The sequence below is a fragment of the Macaca fascicularis genome, chromosome 17 (genome assembly GCF_037993035.2).
Source record: "Macaca fascicularis isolate 582-1 chromosome 17, T2T-MFA8v1.1".
In the NCBI taxonomy this organism is placed as follows: Eukaryota; Metazoa; Chordata; class Mammalia; order Primates; family Cercopithecidae; genus Macaca; species Macaca fascicularis.
Window position 1 is genome coordinate 64,189,559 of NC_088391.1, and position 12,620 is coordinate 64,202,178.

At 42.7% G+C, this 12,620-nt stretch overlaps 1 long non-coding RNA gene across 1 annotated transcript; it reads left to right on the forward strand.

Annotated features, from left to right (window-relative positions):
* Positions 1-1,766: 1,766 nt before the first annotated feature.
* Positions 1,767-10,774, forward strand: LOC135968049 (uncharacterized). The gene is made up of 2 exons (XR_010582478.1): positions 1,767-1,805; positions 10,452-10,774. It is a non-coding gene; the product is annotated as an uncharacterized lncRNA (long non-coding RNA).
* The last annotated feature ends 1,846 nt before the right edge of the window (positions 10,775-12,620 follow it).

Below are 12,620 nucleotides of genomic sequence, written 5' to 3' on the forward strand. Positions count from 1 at the left end.
TGCTGGAACACACCAGCCTGCTTCCTTCTTGAGCCTCCCACAGGCTCCTCCTCTGCGCCCTCCACACCTGCTAAGTGCCTCCTTCTGCTTCCCATTTAGAAGTGTCACTTCCTCAGGGACACCTTTCTTGCCCCCTCCCCAGGCCATGACTGCAGCTACACATGCGCATAGCACCTTGCACTTTTCCTACTTAATGTTGTATAAGTACTTGGCTAATTATTTTTAAATGTCTCTTTCTGACAACACTATAATCCCTATGGGGGCCAGGACTGTGATTATCTGATTCACCATCTAGCACTGAACTGATTCTCGGTGCTTAATACATATTGATTGACTGATGGAATAAATTAAATAGGATTGTTTAAGCAACACGCAATAGATTTGCCTTTTAAGCTGGGTGCAGTGGCTCAATTCTAGCACTTTGGGATGCTGAGGCAGGAAGATCATTTGAGCTCAGGGGTTCGAGACCAGCCTGGGCAACATAGAGTGTCCAGGATCTTTACTACTTAAAAAATATATATGTATATATATAGCCAGATGTGGTGGCGCATGCCCATAGTTCCAGCTACTATGGACGTGGAAGTGCTGGAATGTTTGAGCCAGGGAGGTTGAGGCCGCAGTGAACCGTGATTTCACCACTGGTCCAGCATGGGTGACAGAGTGAGACTCTGTTTCAAAAAAATAAACAATTACGGAAAAGATTTGCCTTTTATTTAGTTCACTCTAGACCTTTTTTAGTCACACCCATTCAATCAATCTTGTTCTTTCTGCCACTTTCCCTTTAGCATCATTCTTTTCTTTCTTTGTTTTGTTTTTTTGTTTGTTTTTTTGTTTTTGAGACAGAGTCTCACTCTATCGCCCAGGTTGCTGGAGTGCAGTGGTACAATCTCGGCTCATTGCAACCTCTGCCTCCCAGATTCAAGCAATTTTCCTGTCTGAGTAGCTGGGATTACAGGTGTGCGCCATCACACCTGGCTAATTTTTGTGTTTTTAGTAGAGATGGAGTTTCACCATGTTGGCCAGGTGGGTCTCGAACTCCTGACCTCAGGTGATCCACCCGCCTTGGCCTCCCAAAGTGCTGGGATTACAGGCATGAGCCACTGCGCCTGGCCTAGCATCATTATTTTCTGATTTATCATGCTTTTTCTTCTTCAGCCTGGTCTAACGGTCTTTCTCCATCCACTTTATGATAACACAATCTCCTATGTGAGAACTTCTCAGGGCCACCTAAGTCTCCAAGAGGTGGCAATGCTACCCTCACCTCTTCCTCCCTGCCTTGGGAGCAGTGGTCCTCCTGTCACCAGCAATCAGGTCAAGCCCTTCACCAGGTCTACCGCTGCGGGACTCCTATTTCATAATAGATGGCTGGCTTTTCAATGGTAAGGGAAGTGGCTCCCTCTGGAATTCTGGGTGTTTCACAGATATCTTCTCACTCCCAAAGTCCAGGAAGAAACTCGACAGAAGGAAGGTAGTAAGTGACAATGGTGTCACTCGCTGGGATGGCTCAGGCAGAGGTGGTGTCTCTTAGTGTGAGACCCTTTGTCACGACGAAGCCAGGCCAGGAAAAGGTGAGTGTACTGTGACAAGATAAGGCTAGGGTCATTATTTCTCAAGGAGTAAAGTCAAAGTCATCATAATAGGAAGAATAAGTATTCCTCACGGAAACTAGATTGGAAGGGGCTTTAGCTTTAGCAGTTCCGGTGAACAGGTGTTCAAGCACCCACAAGCCTCCTCCTTTTGCAGGACGTGGACCTGCAAGCTGCCCTGAACAGAGTCAGTAGGAAGCCCAGTGGCACCCAGGCAAGGTAAGAGAATCAGCTACTCAAAATGGGACCAGGACCGTGGAGAGGTGGCACGTCCTTCAGAAGGGGCAGGGAGGGCTGACAGGGAGAGTTGCAGAGGGACACAGATAGATTGAGATAAAAAGGTTAGCCTTGTGTGGCTTAGGGGTCAAGTTCATGACATGAGGCCCAGCCACCGGCTGTGAGACTTGGCTTCACGACGACTCCACCCAGCATGGGTGCCCATAACGCAGTTTCACGTGACTCTCCCTTAACCGCAGAGCGTGGTCGAAGATGAAACCTGTGTGGTTTTCAAAAAGGGCCAGCTCTGGTTTTCAACAAAGAGACTTTTAATAAAGCGGTAAACTGGGTGAATCATAGTCCTCCTTGGCTTCTCCTTTCTTCTCCTTTGTAATTTTAATCCTCTTGTTTGTTTCTGAGCTGATTTCATCATTTTTATCTACTTGTCTAAACGAACCCAAACTCCTTAAAATCTTCAAGTTAGTTTCTGTTAATATTTAATATTTCATTTCAGGTTTCCACGTTGGATTCACATAGGTCACAAAAAAATGCACCACTATCACCACCGCACCTGGCTATTTGGGCCATGGGAAGCCTCTTTTTCTCAGGAAGGAAGGCCTGTGGTCACGTTCCCCTGGAGATGAGGGAGGATTCTCCTGCCTTAGTAGCTCTGCCTTATAACATTGGAAGTTTTGAATAGAAACTTCATCTGTGGGAGGGTGGTTACAGAAAGCAAGTTTAAAGTGATTCAATGTTTCAACAAGAATGGTTTGACTATAAGATCTGAAAAACTGAGTAAGTAACTAGAATTCACTGCTTAGGAGAGACAAAATAGAATTGAACTGTCACCGATAAAAGATTGGGTCGTCTTGTTTTTTGTTTGTTTGTTTTGTTTTTTGAGATGGGGTCTTGCTCTGTCGCCCAGGCTGGAGTGCAGTGGTGCGATCTCAGCTCACTGAAGCCTCTGCCTTGCCCTCCCGAGTAGCTGGGATTACAGGCATCCACCACCAAACCCCGCCAAGTTTTGTATTTTTAGTAGAGACGGGGTTTCACCATGTTGGCCGGGCTGGTCTTGAACTCCTGACCGCAAGTGATCCACCCACCTCAGCCTCCCAAAGTGCTGGGTTACAGACGTGAACCACCATGCCCAGTCTGGGTCTGCTTATTTAAGTTATTAATGAATATTTTTTTACTGATTTACCTATAGCCATATGGAGAGTACGTGATATTTCAAATATCTTCAATATAAGTGACATTTTTTAGCCCCAAATGTCGCATGACTTAATTCTATATTTGAGCATAAGCTTTACACTTGGTTTGTGATAAAATGGAGCATTTCCTCTAGTGTTATGTGATATGATGGCAGTGGGTGAAAGAGTGAAATTCTGGCCGGGCGCGGTGGCTCAAGCCTGTAATCCCAGCACTTTGGGAGGCCGAGACGGGCGGATCACGAGGTCAGGAGATCGAGACCATCCTGGCTAACACGGTGAAACCCCGTCTCTACTAAAAAATACAAAAAAGTAGCCGGGTGAGGTGGCGGGCGCCTGTAGTCCCAGCTACTCGGGAGGCTGAGGCAGGAGAATGGCGTAAACCTGGGAGGCGGAGCTTGCAGTGAGCTGAGATCCGGCCACTGCACCCCAACCTGGGCGGCAGAGCAAGACTCCGTCTCAAAAAAAAAGAAAAAAAAAAAAAAAAAAAAAAAGAGTGAAATTCTGTATCTTATTACAGTAGAGTACTGAGGAAGATGACAGACTCTCCTTATTTGGAGAACAGGAAGTGGCCTAGGATTGAAATCCAAAAAAATCAAATGTGTTTGATGTTACCAGTAGTGACCTGCCTTGATGTGGCTTCTTCAGATGCAACTAGAACCAAAAATTGTGACATCTGAAAGTAGTGAGAGAATTTGAGGAACATGAGTCAGAACCTGCTACCTAAAATTTCAGCCTCTGAAGTCACTATTCCCAGGATGAATGACTGGCTTTACAGAGTCTCTGCAATTATCATCACCTGGAGTAACTGGAGAAAAAGTTGTTTGAGAAGACTAAGGCTTAATTGAAATAGCATTTTGAAGATTCTTTCTGAGCCATTCGGATTTCCTTACTTGATCTCTATAACTGCTTCAACTTATCTAGAGAGCAGTTCTATTCCTTCTACTACTTGAATGAATAAGATAAAAGCAATTTGTGTTTTACTAACATCTGCATCAGAGTTATGTGATATTTGTTAAAGATGTTTAAGTCCTGGACACCATGCTGACCAGTAGACTCGAAGGGTTGTAAACTGCATTTTTAAAAAGCGTTTCTTTGGCATCCTAAAATTTGGGAACTCTCTAGTATGGGAGCCAGTAGCCACATACATAATGAATGCTTTTGTTGATACTGATGTTATTACTACAATTAATTTTAATGAAAACTGAAGCTGATTAAGACACTCTTACTGCTTATTTCTGCTTAAAGATGTCTTTTTCCTTTATTTTTTAATTTTTTTATTTTTGAGACAGGGTCTCTGTCACCCAGGCTGGAGCACACTGGTACAATCACAGCTCACTGTAGCCTTCACCTCCCAGGCTCAAGTGATCCTCCTGCCTCAGCCTCCTGAGTAGCTGGGACTACAGGTGCTTACCACCATGCCCAGCTCATTTTTATTTATTTTTGTAGAGACAGGGTCTTGCCATGTTGCCCAGGCTGGTCTCAAATTTCTGGGCTCAAGCAATCCTCTTGCCTTGGCCTTCCAAAGTGCTGGGATTACAGGAATGAGCCACAAATAATTCTTTAAAAAAGAATATGACAACTCTGGGTAAAAGAAAAATATATTATTTACTTTAACTCCCTCTGTTCTTGAGCCATAATATTCTTGACCAGTGGTTCTCAAATTTAGCAGTGCATTAGAATCACTCTTGGGGTTTGTTAGAATACAGATTGCTGGGCCTCATCCCCAGTAGTTTCTGATTCTGGATGAGCCCTGAGAGTTTACAAGTTCTTCACAAGTTTCTTATAAGTTCCCATATGTTTTAGTTGGCTAGGGCTGCCATAACAAAATACTGTACACTGGGCGGCTCAAACAGCAGAACTTTATTATCTCATAGTTCTAGAGGCTCAAAGTCCTAGATCAAGGTGCTAGCAGTGTTGGTTTCCAGGAGGCCCCTCTCCCTGGCTTGCAGATGGCTGTCTCTTCATAAAGTCATCTGTCTGGGCACATATGCATCCCTGGTGTCTCTTCTGGGTATTCAAATATCCTCTTCTTATGAGGAAACCAGTCATATTGGATTAGGGCCCACTCTACTGACCTCATATTAACTTAATCATTTCTTTGAAGGCCCTGTCTCCAAATACGGTCATATTCTGACGTACTGGCGGCTAGGACTTCAACATATAAATTTTGAGGGGGACAAAATTCAGTCTGTAACACCATATGATGGTGAGGCTATAGATCTAGGGACCACACTGTGAGAACCACACTTCCAGACTTGACTGGTCAAACAGGAAATATCTTCTGAAAATACATTTCTCAATCTTGGTAAGCAGTTCTTGGCCTTCTACTCTTTCTAACAACTTTCTCATGATGATCCTTTCGACGTCTCTAATTATTATCCTTGGCAGATAATTTTCCAGTCTGCAGTCTACGCCTCTCTGTCCTCAATGACTCTTAAATACGTGTCAGAAACCAACCTGGGTGTCTTGCCAGCAGCTCACACTTAGTATATTCACACTAGAGCTTATTTTGTTTGGTTTGGTCTTGCTGTTCATTTTGTTTCCCTGTTTCTGTGACATGACCACTCACTGGACATTGAAGTGGGACCATGGAGTCATATTTTGCATTTTCCTTTCCTCAGCACCAAATCGAGCAGCATCAACCTTTGCAAGTCTCTGTCCCCATGACCCTTTTTCATTTTGTGTCCAGCTTTGTTTAGGTCTCATTCATTCTTCTTTGAATGTTGCAACCTTTCTAGCTAGAATCTGTCCTTTTAGTCTCTCCTTCCTTTAATGAAGAGTATCTGATGTTGCTAGAGTAATCTTCCTAAAGCATTATTCTAATAAAAATTTTCAACTGTGGCTGTTCATAAGGTAGTGAGTTATCTCATTTGATTGTTCCCAGTCAGTGACAGATCGACCTTGTTCTATTCTTTCCCCACTTCTCATTACTGCACTTAACTAGTCTTAAAAAAAATCAAGTGTTTTTCCACTGCTTGTTCAATAGGTAACATACCCAGCTAAAAAAAACCTCAGCTGCTACAAAAAGAAAGAGTGAGTCAGAATCTATCAGTCTCCTCCAGCCTGTTCCACTGATTCCCCAAATACTCACTTACATCTTTCTTCTCACACAGGACCCTGCACCCTTCCCAATGCAGGCACCCCGAAGTGCAATGCAGTTAGAATCTCCAGCTCAAGGTTAAAGATCTCTGCATGTTGTGCATTTGGCTCCGTCAGATCCCAGTGTGGATCATCATGGTTTGGCCAAAAATTATCTGCCCATCACACTAATATTCAATGGTACAGTAGGAACATAGTGACTGCAATATAGCATCTGTATTAGTCTGTTCTCATGCTGCTGATAAAGACATGCCCAAGACTGAGTAATTTATAAGGAAAAAGAGCTTTAATGGATTCAGAGTTCTGCATGGTTGGGGAGGCCTCACATCGTGGTAGAAGGTGGTAGGCAAAAGGCACGTCTTACATGGTGGCAGGCAAGAGAGAGAATGAGAGCCAAGCAAAAGGGGGTTCCCTTTATAAAACCATCAGATCTCATGAGACTTATTCACAACAGGATAGGGGAAACCACCCCTATGATTCAATTATCTCCCACTGGGTCCCTCCCACAACATGTGGGAATTGTGGGAGCTATAATTCAAGATGAGATTTGGGTGGGGACACAGCCAAACCATATCAGCATCCATGCAGAAAAGGAGAAAAATCAAAGATTTGAAGGCCATAGCAACTTTTAAATGATGCTGAGCCAGAAGCCAGAACAGTGAAGACTCTAGTCTAGGCAGTGGAGTTATTATCATGGCTGTTGTCCTTGGTGGTCATTGGCTTTACCTTCTCAGACACTCTTTCTGGTCCCTTCTCCTCTATGGTCTTTCCAAGGTGAGCATTATAAAGTACACTTTTCTTGGGGTCTGCATTCATACCCACCTCTTTTTGGTGTAAATTTGGAGACTTGGATTGTTGTAGGGATTGCACCATCATGATGCCAGGCTTGGAATTTCATTGGCAACACGGTTCCCTAAAAACCTGAGGGGCTTCCAATCTAGTTGCTGTTTTTCTATCCTATATGTGAATAACCAGAACAAGAGGTCCTGTTTTCATATAATTTTTGAGCCTAGAATCTCTAGTTTATTACACACCGGCATTTGTGCTTTGAAAACTTCTCCTCCCCCAAATTAACTTGAGATGATTTGAAAAATAGGCATGGGGATCTTTGCAAATTTACTGCTTCCTTGTTTTACAGAAAATTCTGGAAGGGAAGACTTGGACAAGGTGTGGGGTCATCGTCTTATATCTTATAAATGTGGCTTGTGCTCTTGCCACTGGCTGTGGCTCACAAGAGTTTCATTTTGAAGTAAGGATGTAGTCAGTTTTTTCAGCCTGAAAATGTTCCACATTAGACCTGTTAACCTAGCTGCTGGCTGTGGCATCTTAGCAAAATTGCATTTCCTTCCACTGTGCTGGCAGACTACTAGCTCTAGCCTAGGTTTATCTCTTTTGTGTAGGATTTTGTTGAAAGTATCAGAACTAGCCAAAACACACCACCCTTCTAAAACTTTCCTACTATTTTCACTAATGCCACAGCCTTGGTTGGCACCTTTGAATGCTCTGCTAGTCAATGTTTTTACTAGGATCACCAGATCCCTAGTCTGCAATAGTTTTTTTTTTCCCCCTCCGAGAGATGATGTCTTGCTATGTTGCTCAGGCTAGAATGTAGTGATTATTTACAGATTCAATCATAGTATCATAGTTTTACCTTTTGTATGTCACTCAGATACCTCCTTTAAGTGAATCCTACATTTTAGCTAATGCAGTAGCTCTCTTTTGGTATCAAATTTTATATTAATTAGAATTAAGTTTGGGTGCACGTGTCAGAAAGCAAAAAGTAACAGTGGTTTCAATGATGCTGGTTTATTTTTCTTCCTTGTAAAAGAAGTTTGGAGGGAGGCAGTCTAGAGCTTGTGTAAAGACTCCCAGTGTCGTCAGTGTTTCGGGATCTGCCAGCTTTCCTCTCCACCTGCCTAGTGAGGACATTGACCTTGTGATTTAAGATGGCTGCTGGAAGTCCAGCCATCACATCCACTTTCCATACACAAAGAAATAGAAAGGGGAAGGAGAAGGGTATACCCTTTACCTTACACTGAGATTTTTGAGGAAATCTATACTCCATTATAACTGCACGGCCAAGATTTAGTTAATCATATGGCCACTCCTAGCTTCAAGAGAGGCTTAAAATATAGTCTTTTAGCTAAGTAGATGTATCCATCTATTTATCAAGGTTTTGTTACCAAAGTGAAAGGGAAGGTATACAGCAGAGCAGGAAACTAACAGCCTGTCACAGGTAAATGTGTAAGTAATAAGGAACATGGTAAAGAGGCCAAGCGTGGTGGCTCATGCCTATAATCCCAGTGCTTTAGGAAGCTGAGTGGGCAGATCACTTGAGGTCAGGAGTTTGAGACCAGCCTGGCCAACATGGTGAAACCCCATCTTTACTAAAAATACAAAAATTAGCTGGGCGTGGTGGCACGTGCCTGTAATCCCAGCTACTCAGGAGGCTGAAGCAGGAGAATCGCTTGAACTTGGGTTGCTCACTGCAACTTCTGCCATTGTACTCCTGCCTGGGCAACAGAGCGAGACTCTGCCTCAAAAAATAATAAAATAAAATAAAATAAATAAAAGAAAATGAAATAAAAAGAAACAAAGTAAAGAGTTTAATGTGCCTCAAGGGAGCTCCAGGGAGGTGTAAGTGGGAATTCTGCAGAGGGTGAGGTAGCAGTCAGCTACAACAGCCATGGAGGGCTTTCAAAAGAAGGTAGCATTTGAATTCAGTTTTAAAGAATGAGTAGGAGAGAAGTAGGGCATTTAAATTGGAGAACCAGGACAATTAAAGGCAAATATTTGAAAAAAATGCAAGGTCTATACCCATTTGACTAGACAGGGCTGGGAGTAGGGCGAGGCAAAGGGGATGTGCAGGGTACCTGAGATCCTCAGTTCCAGGGTCTTGCCAGCCTGGGATGAGCACCTCCACAGAATTATGCTCTAGATGCCTCACTGAACCTGTCCCTAGTCCTGGTCCTGCACTTGAATACATAATATATTAAAGGGACTGGTGGCAAGCCAGGCTGGGATGTCAGTCTTTTCTAATTTCTAGTAAAGATACTGAAGTCTGCTCCCACACATGTTCAGAAGAAAGCCTAACATCTTATGCCAGTTCCAGATGACAATTTGGCAATTTTCCCACCAAAGGAAGGATTTTGCTGTTAACTAGCATGATAATTTCATATAGACCACACATCAAAGACGAATTGCCTTGTTTTTTCTTGCCATGGTTATTCTGAGATTCTGAGTAGTATTTTAGTCTTTCATGATTAGACCCACATCAGATCTTGATGTGAAGAAAGATTCAGGACATTTGCTATGATGTTAATATAGCTGACACCTGCTGTAAAAGCCACACAAAACGAGGATGGTGGGAAGTCCCCCTCATTCTCCTAGTATGGCCTGCAATGCACATGCTCTCACAAGTCAGCGGAAGACAAGTGGTTGCAAAAGGCTTCACTCAAAGAAGTAAGTTGGGAAATGCAGGAAGCGGGTTATACTGTGTGGTTATAATATCATGAAAGCAGTAAATGTCATGACACCTCTTTCCTAACCTCCCTAACTATGAAGTTGGAGTTCTAGACTTATCCCATCACCATGTGTCCTAGATGCTGATTCTCCTTCCAAAAATAGTGAAAGATTACTGGAAACTCCAGACATCAGTTGGTCTATCTGCAGCTCTGTGATAGTGGGGTAGGGAGTAGGTTATAGAAAACAGATTAAAATAATAGATGCAATTTACTGAGGTACCTTCTAGTTGCTAAGCTCTTGCCATGCATCATTATCTCATAAAGTTCTTTGTTCTTACTTTTAATTATAGATAGAAGAAATAGAAGTTTATATAGAGATTTAAAGCATTTTTTTTTTTTTGAGAGAGGGTCTTGCTCTGTTGTCCAAGCTGGAGTTCAGTGGTGCAATCAGGGCTTACTGCAGCATTGAGTTCCTGGGCTCAAGTGATCCAAACACCTCAGCCTCCCAAAGTCCTGGGATTACAGGCATGGGCCACTGTGCCCGGCCGCTTTTTATTTTATTTTAAAAAATTATTTTAGAGATGGGATCTTGCTATATTGACCAGTCTGGTCTCAAACTTCTCCCACTTCAGCCTCCTGAGCCTCAGGAGCTACAGGCAGACACCACTATACCCACTTACAGAGATATTAAGTTTCTTGTTCAGTGGCCATCTCCATCTGGCTTATGTTAAAGAACCTTCTCTAGTGGTAACCCACTTCCTCTTGAGGGGAATATCTTGGGGCAAATTTAATCATAGGGAAGTTATTTTTTATGTATGATTCAAAAGTTGATTTTCTATACCTTCTGCTTACTGATTTTTTCTTTTTTGAGACAGGGTCTTACTCTGTTTCCCAGGCTGGAATACAATGCCACGATCTCTGCTCACTGCAGCCTTGACCTGCTAGGCTCAAGCAATCCTTCCGCCTGTAGCTGGGACTACAGGTCTGTGCCACCACTAATTTTTAACTTTTTGTAACGATGGAGTCCCTTTATGTTGTCCAGGCTGGTCTTGAAACCCTGAACTCAAGCAATCCTTGAGCCTGGGCCTCCCCAAATGATGGAGTTAAACGTGTGAGCTGCCACACCTAGCCTGGTTACTGGTTCTTAATTCTATCCCTACCACTGAAGTCCTTAAAATATGCAAAAATAGTTATCATGTTTACAGGTTTTCCTTGTCTCTTGATTGAAAGTTCCTCACATGGCCTGATTCCAAACTTCTTCCTCACTGGGGTTGCCATTCTTTTGTTATGTTCCAGTTTGTCTGTAAGCTCTACAGAGAACTGAATACAGTAACCCACTTGTGGGTACTAACTGTAATGTTTAGAAGGACTGTCACCTCCCTCACTCTAGATGTTATATGTCTTTCTTCCTTTTCTTTTTTCCTTCCTTCCTTCCTTCCTTCCTTCCTTCCTTCCTTCCTTCCCTCCCTCCTTCTCTCTCTCTCCCTTCCCCCTTTCCCTCTTTCCTTCCTTCTTTCTTTCTTTCTTTCTTTCTTTCTTTCTTTCTTTCTTTCTTTCTTTCTTTCTTTCTTTCTTTCTTTCTTTCTTTCTTTCTTTCTTTCCTTCTTTCTTTCCTTCTTTCTTTTTCTTTCTTTCTTTCTTTCCTTCTTTCTTTTTCTTTCTCTTTCTTTCTTTCTTTCTTTCTCTCTTTCTCTCTCTCTCTTTCCTCTTTCTTTTTTCTTTCTTTCTCTCTCTCTTTCTTTCTTTCTTTCTCTCCTTCCTTCCTTCCTTCCTTCCTTCCTTCCTTCCTTCCTTCCTTCCTTCTTTGAACAGAGTTGACAATCACTCTGTCATATAGGCAGAAGTGCAGTGGTGCAATCATAGCTCACTGTAGCCTTAAACTCCCTGGTCCAAGCATCCTCCTGCCTTAGCCTTCCCACCTACAGGACTACAGGTGCACACCACCACATCTGGCAAATTAAACAAATTTTTTGTAAAGATGGGGTCTTGCTGTGTTGCCCTGCTTGCTCTCAAACTCCTGAGCCCAAGTGATCCTCTGCTTCAGACTCCTAAAGTGCTGAGGTTACACGTGTGAGCCACTGTGCCAGTCTAGATACTGTATTTCTATTAATGGAATGTAGAGTTCCACATATTTTAGGGTATCAGGGACTATATATAAAACTGCATATTTTTTACATATTTTAGGGTGTCAGGGACTATATATAAAACTGTATATTTTATACTTATATACTTCCATTAAATATACCATTGATGAAATCCCTAATTTTTTTTTTCACATTTGCTTTTGCTATGCCTTGTTACCTCTGTACTCCGTTTCTTCAGGTGGGTTTTTTGGATGCAAACACAGACCTTAACATTTGTTTCAGTGAAATAATATTTTATTAAATTCAATACGTTGCTCCAGGTGCTTAAGATTTTTTTTGAGATTGATTTTTGCCACCCACCATACTTACTATTACTGCTAGCTTCATTGCGTCAAGTAATATGAAAACCCATTCTCTATATCTTCTTCTTTTTTTGAGACAGAGTCATGTTCTGTTGCCCAGGCTGGAGTGCAATGGTGCGATTTCAGCTCACTGCAACCTCTGCCTCCTGGGTTCAAGCGATTCTCATGCCTCAGCCTCCCAAGTGGCTGAGATTACAGGCGCCCACTACCATGCCTGGCTAATATTTTGTATTTTTAGTAGAGACAGGGTTTTGCCACATTGCCCAGGCTGGTTTTGAACTCCTGAGCTCAGGCAATCCGCTCGCCTTGGCCTCCCGAAGTGCCTGAGATTACAGGCGTGAGCTACCGTGCCAGGCCAAAACCTGTCCTCTATCTCTTCTAACAGTGCAACTAACAAACTGTTGACATTGATCCGTCAGAAGGAGATCACTCTCCAGCATCTGCTTAGACCATCTGCTCTTCTTTTGCCATTCAGATCCTTGTTCATCATGTTTTCCCTTCAGAAATTTTCCCATATTTGAATGTTTTCAAAGTCTATCTGTTTTTCAAGGTCTAATTCAAAGCCCGTCTCCTCCATGAGGTCTGCTCTGATCCACTG